This window comes from Triticum dicoccoides, chromosome 4A (genome assembly GCF_002162155.2).
Source record: "Triticum dicoccoides isolate Atlit2015 ecotype Zavitan chromosome 4A, WEW_v2.0, whole genome shotgun sequence".
NCBI lineage: Eukaryota > Viridiplantae > Streptophyta > Magnoliopsida > Poales > Poaceae > Triticum > Triticum dicoccoides.
Window position 1 is genome coordinate 291,431,849 of NC_041386.1, and position 7,020 is coordinate 291,438,868.

The following is a 7,020-nucleotide window of genomic DNA, read 5'->3' on the forward strand; positions in this document are numbered from 1 at the left end:
GATCTGGGATTTTTAGGGTTAGGGGGGGAGAGGATCCACGAATTTGGAATGGGGGGGGGGTATATATAGGCATAGAGGGAGCTAGGAGAGTCCAAATGAGGTGCGGTTTTCGGCCACGTGATCGTGAGCGAACGCTCTAGGACATGGAGCAGAGTTAGGTGGGTTTTGGGCCAAATTGGAGGGGTGTTGGGCTGCAACACACACGAGGCCTTTTCGGTCCCTCGGTTAACCATTGGAGTACCAAATGAAGTCCAAATGGTACGAAACTTGACAGGCGGTCTACCGGTAGTAAACCAAGGCCGCTTGGCAAGTCTCGGTCCAATCCGGAAATGTTTAATCCCCACACACGAAAGAAAGCTAGAAATGGCCACCGGAGGAGAACGAAGCGCCGGAATGCAAAACGAACAACGGGGAAAATGCTCGAATGCATGAGATGAACACGTATGCAAATGCAATGCACATGATGACATGATATGAGATGTATGACAACGACAACAACACACGGAGACAAAACCCGAACCCGAGGAAATAAATTAACTTAACGCCGGAAACGGCAAGAGTTGGAGTACAAATTGGGAAAGTTACATCCGGGGTGTTACAACACTCCACCACTACGAAAGGATCTCGTCCGAGATCTAGGACTGAAAGAACGCCGGGTACTCAGAACGGAGGTGATCCTCGCGTTCCCAGGTAGCTTCACGGTCGGAATAGTGTGACCACTTGACTTTGAGAAATTTGATTGACTTGTTGCGAGTCTTGCGTTCAGTTTCTTCAAGAATAGCAACTGGGTGCTCACGATAAGAGAGATCTTCTTGGAGCTCAATGTCCTCGAAGTTGACGGTGCGGTCAGGAGTCTTGAAGCACTTTCGAAGCTGAGAGACATGGAAAACGTCATGAACATTTGCAAAGTTTGAAGGAAGCTCGAGTTGATAGGCGAGGTCGCCTCTCTTGCTGACAATCTTGAAAGGTCCCACGTATCTAGGGGCAAGCTTCCCTTTGATACCGAAGTGACGAGTACCTTTCATAGGAGAGACACGGAGGTAAACATGATCTCCGATCTTGAAAGCCAAATCACGGTGCTTACTATCATAGTAGCTCTTCTGGCGGGATTGGGCTGCTTTCAGGTTATGACGAATGACTTTGCACATTTCTTCTGCCTCCGTGATTAAGTCATTACCCAAAAGCTGACGTTCATCGGTTTCACACCAGTTGAGAGGGGTACGGCACTTCCTGCCATACAGAATTTCAAAAGGGGCCTTGCCCGAACTTGCTTGAAAACTGTTGTTGTAGGAGAATTCAGCATAAGGAAGACAATCCTCCCACTTCATGCCGAAGGAGATCACACAAGCCCTAAGCATATCTTCAAGAATCTGGTTGACACGCTTGACTTGACCGCTTGTTTGAGGATGGAAAGCTGTGCTGAAGCGGATGTTGGTGCCCATGGCCTTCTGAAAGGAATGCCAAAACTTCGAGGTGAAGATGCTGCCACGGTCTGAAGAGATCACTTGAGGAATACCGTGCAGAGAGACAATACGAGAGGTATAGAGTTCCGCCAATTGAGCTGCAGTGATCGACTCTTTGATAGGCAGAAAGTGAGCCACTTTGGTGAGTTTGTCGATGACAATGAATATAGCATCATTGCCACGCTTGGACTTTGGAAACCCAGTCACAAAGTCCATCTCAATGTTGTCAAACTTCCATTCTGGAATGGCAAGAGGTTGGAGGAGACCAGCTGGCCTTTGGTGTTCTGCCTTCACTCTTCTGCAGACATCACATTCATTCACGAATTGAGCGATCTCGCGCTTCATTCGAGTCCACCAATAAGATTGCTTAAGGTCCTAATACATCTTCGTGCTCCCAGGGTGGATGGAGAGGAGAGAATTGTGAGCCTCGTTCATGATCACTTTACGGAGGTCACCTTTGGGTACAACAATACGATCTTCGAAGAAGAGAGTGTCCTTGTCATCAAGGCGGTAGCACTTGTACTGGCTCTTAGCAATCCCAATCTTCACCTTTTTCACCATAGCATCAAGAAGCTGGGCTTGGCGAATCTGGTCTTCTAAGGTAGGAGAGACTTGAAGGTTGTCGAGGAAACCTTGAGGAACAACTTGCAGATTAAGTTTGCGGAAAGCTTCACAAAGCTCGGGTTGATAAGGCTTAAGAATCAGACTGTTGCAGTAAGCCTTTCTGCTCAATGCGTCAGCAATCACATTGGCCTTGCCTGGAGTATACTCGACACTCGGATTATACTCTTGAATCATTTCGACCCATCGAGTTTGCCTGAGATTGAGATTAGGCTGAGTGAAGATGTACTTGAGACTCTTGTGATTAGTGAAATTGTCCACTTTTCTTCCCAATAGAAGATGTCTCCAAGTCAAAAGAGCATGCACAACTGCCGCCAACTCGAGATCATGAGTGGGGTAGTTCTTCTCATTAGGCTTCAACTGGCGAGATGTATAAGCAACAACTTTCTTCTCCTGCATCAATACTGCGCCAAGACCTTGGAGAGAGGCATCACAAAAGAGCTCGTACGGCTTGGATTCATCAGGCGGAGTCAGAACTGGAGCAGTGATCAACTTCTCTTTCAAAGTGTTGAAAGCAATATCACACTCCGGAGACCAAACGTACTTGACGTGCTTCTGAAGAAGATTAGAGAGAGGCTTCGCGATCTTAGAAAAGTTTTCAACGAATCTTTGGCAAAAGCTTGCGAGACCGAGAAAACTGCGGAGTTGCTTCACGTTCTGAGGAGGTTCCCAATTCACAATTGCAGACACCTTCTCAGAATTCACAGCAATGCCCTTGGCAGAGATGACATGACCAAGATAAAGAACCTCATCGAGCCAGAATTCACACTTGGAGAACTTGGCGTAGAACTGATGTTCCCTAAGCTTATCAAGAACCAAACACAAGTGCTTGGCATGATCTTCCTTGTTCTTCGAGAAAACCAGAATGTCGTCGAGATAGACCAAAACGAAGTCATTGGTGTAGGCGTTGAAGATGAAATTCATCATGCGAGAGAACGTCGGAGGAGCGTTGGCGAGGCCAAAAGACATGACCATGTATTCATACGAACCAAAGCTTGTTCTGAATGCTGTCTTGGGAATATCTTCTTCACGGATGCGAATCTGGTGATAACCCATACGGAGATCAAGCTTGGAGAATACTTGGGCTCCTTTGAGTTGTTCGAACAGCTCATTGATGTTGGGAAGTGGGTATTTGTTCTTGATGGTCTTCTTGTTCACTGGATGGTAATCAACACAAAGTCGGTCCGTTCCATCCTTCTTCTTGACAAAAAGAACACCACAACCCCATGGAGAAGAACTAGGCCGGATGAGACCCATTTTCTCTTGCATATCGAGTTGCTTCTTTAGCTCCTTCAACTCTTCAGGTCCGAGCTTGTAAGGACGTTTGCACACAGGTTCCGTGCCAGGCTCAAGATCAATAATGAATTCAACTGGCCGGTGCGGAGGCATTCCTGGAAGCTCTTCTGGAAAGACGTCTTGATATTCGCAAACGACTGGAATTTGAGAGATGGCATCCAATTCACCCTTCTCATTGAGAGAAAACAGACGAATGGTATCATCACGAGCGGCAAAGACAATCACATCCTCAGACGAATGAGTCAATTGAACCTTCCTGGCTGCACAATCAAGCTGAGCCTTGTGTTTAGAAAGCCAATCCATTCCGAGAATAAGATCAATATCCGAGTCACCAAGAACATTTGGAGAGGACAAGAACTTATAGTCACCCAAAGTGATAGTAACATCCGGAACGCATACTCGAGATGTCATTTGATGGGCCGGAGAGACGATAGCCAGCGGCTTCGGCAACACTTGAGTAAAAAAATCATGCTTAGATGCAAAAGGTCTCGAGAAGAAACAATGCGATGCACCAGTGTCAAAAAGAACTTTTGCAGGAATATCATTAACAGGAAGGTTACCCATGATGACATCTGATGAGTCCTCTGCCTGAGCTGCATTCATCAAATTGACCTTGGCATGCTTGGGATTATGCTTGACCACCGATGTACTTGCCGATCTGACAGGAGGAGGAGGAGGAAGATGCCTCTGGTTGAAACACTTGTTGGCATAGTGACCCTTCTGTTGGCACTTGTTGCACGTGACCTCAGAAAGCGGACGGTGATACGGAGCACTCGATCTTGGAGGTTGAGACAAAGTCTTGTTCTGAAAGCCAAGGTTGGGTGGGTGGGAAGAACCACTGCCACCTTTGCTCTTCTGCTGATACAGCTGACGGAACGGAGGAGGAGGAAGCCAAAACTTCTGCTGCTTGGCCACTTGAGTAGAGGAAGAAGGAGTAACATCTCTGACTCGCTTCTTGGAAGCATCACACTTCAACTGAGCAGCCTCTTGCTTTAGTGCCATGTTGTAGAACTCATCGTACCTCAAGGGCTCAAAGAGAACAAGAGCGAGCTGGATATCTTCTCTGAGACCACCCCTGAACTGGTATATCATGCTCTTCTCATCAGGCATGTCCTGCTTGGCAAAGCGGGCGAGCTTCTGGAACAACTTGTTGTAGTCATAGACAGACAAAGAGCCTTGCTTCAGATTGCGGAATTCCTCACGCTTGCTTTCAACCACGCTCTGGGGAATATGATGAGCCCTGAAATCTCGAAGGAAATCATCCCAAGTGATAACACGTCCACCTCTGGAGTCCTTGTACTGCTGGAACCATTCTGCAGCTTGATCTTTGAGTTGGAAGGAAGCGAACTTGACAAAGTCCTCAGGCCTAACGTTACTGCACTCGAAATGCTTACACAGATCCACAAGCCAATCGTCAGCATCGGTTGCCTCAACACAATTGCTGAAAGTCTTTGGCCCGTTAGCAAGGAACTGGTTGAGTGTAGCAAAGTGACTCTGATTGCTGCCTTGATTCCCTTGACTACCTTGATTGCGCTCTTGAAGAATTTGCATGATCAGCTGTGTGTTTGCATTGGTTGCGGCCATGACAGCTTGCCATGCCTCTGGAGGAGGTGGAGGTGGCGGCGGATCAGGATTCAGAGTCGTGCGCATTGGAGGAGCCATCTTGAAGAGGTTGACCACAATTAGCACATTGATAGATAAAATATTGAAGCTGAATCCAACGGAATGAAAATTGCAACATATAGTCTTCACATCTGAACAAAATGAACGAATGCATTCCTCTTGAAATGGTCACATATCCATAATTTGAGAAGCCACGTAGAATTAAGGTAGAGAAATAAATCAACAAGGTACGGATCAAGAACGAATAATTGGTAAGAAATCCCAATCTCAAACCAATATCCATAGAAGAAGAACTAGAGCTACTAGAATTCCCACCTATGAAACTCCCGAACCTTTCCGGTTATGCAATCAGGTGTTGGGGATACAGGGGAAGCATAATATCTCACCCAAACTAGCAAATCCTACATCCAGCTGTATCCATCCTTCAACACATAACCAAGAAACCTTCGGAAACCATCTACCTCAACCTTCGAAAAGCATCCGTTATACAAGTTATGGCGATACTCCCGAACTCCCGCCCCATTACTGGGTGGCGTCGAGGTTATCTCACCAACGAACTGCATAAAAGAGATTTTTGATGTCGGTGTACTAAACTCAGGTATTCCAGAACTGCAACGATACAATTATGATGATAACACCTCAGAGCTCAACTCCCCGGGACACTTCCACTAAACCCCTGACAGGAGGCACCAAGACAATGTTCTCATCATAAAACCACCGGAACGATTCCAAGATACCCGCGTGATTCTAAATTTTTTTTGTGAAATTTGAGAAGAGAAGAGTCAAAACTCTACGTCAGGATGCCTTACCAGAGCGATGAGGAGACTGGAAAGTAAAAAAGAATTCCTAAACTCTCCGATATATAATTCCTAAATGACTCCAAACATTTTTCTAGACACAACTCGGCCGCTAAAATGATCAAGCAATGGGGCTCCTAAGGTCAGGGAAGGCTCTGATACCAACTTGTAACACCCTTGATGCGACTATAGCTCCCACGTGTCGAGGCACGACTTAGAGACATAATCGCATTGAAGGCATATGTCGCAAGTTAGGCAATCTTCACAACATCCCATGTAATATGAATAATAAAGGGGAGATAACATAGTTGGCTTACCCTCGCCACGTCAATCAAGTGCATAAATAACATTACATCATCCAAACACTCATGGCCCGAGTACGGCACCAAAATGAAAGAGAACCCAACATGCGACATGGTCCCGTTCACCCCCAACTGGGCACCACTACTGATCGTCGGGAAAGGAAACATAGTATCGTTGAGAGTCTTCGTCGAACTCCCACTTGAGCTCATACGCGTCTCCTGGAGCGGAATCATCAGGCCCTGCATCTAGTGTAATAGTAATCTGTGAGCCATAGGGACTCAGCAATCTCGCACCCTCGCGATCAAGACTATTTAAGCTTATAGGTATGGCAAGGTAAAATATAAGTGGAGCTGCAGCAAGCGACTAGTGACTATAGTGGCTAACTTATTCGCAAAAGAGAGCGAGAAGAGGAGGTAAAGCACGAGCGAGAAGCTAGAGAACAACCTGCGCAAACATTACTCCAACACCGTGTCCACTTCCCGGACTCCGCCGAGAAGAGGCCATCACGGTAACACACTCGGTTGATTCATTTTAATTAATTAAGGTTCAAGTTATCTACAACCGGACATTAACAAATTCCCATCTGCCCATAACCACGGGCACGGCTTTCGAAAGTTCAATCCCTGCAGGGGAGTCCCAACTTAGCCCATGACAAGCTCTCACGGTCAATGAAGGAATAGACCTCCTCCCAAGACGTTCCGATCAGACTCGGTATCTCGGTAATTCAAGACACTTCGACAGGTTAAAACAAGACCAGCAACACCGCCCGAATGTGCCAATAAATCCCGATAGGAGCTGCACATATCTCTTTCTCAGGGCACACTCAGGTAAGCAATCCATACAACTAAAACCAGCCCTCGAGTTTCCCCGAGGTGGCGCTGCAAGGGGCTCTAGTTTGGACCAACACTCAGAGGAGC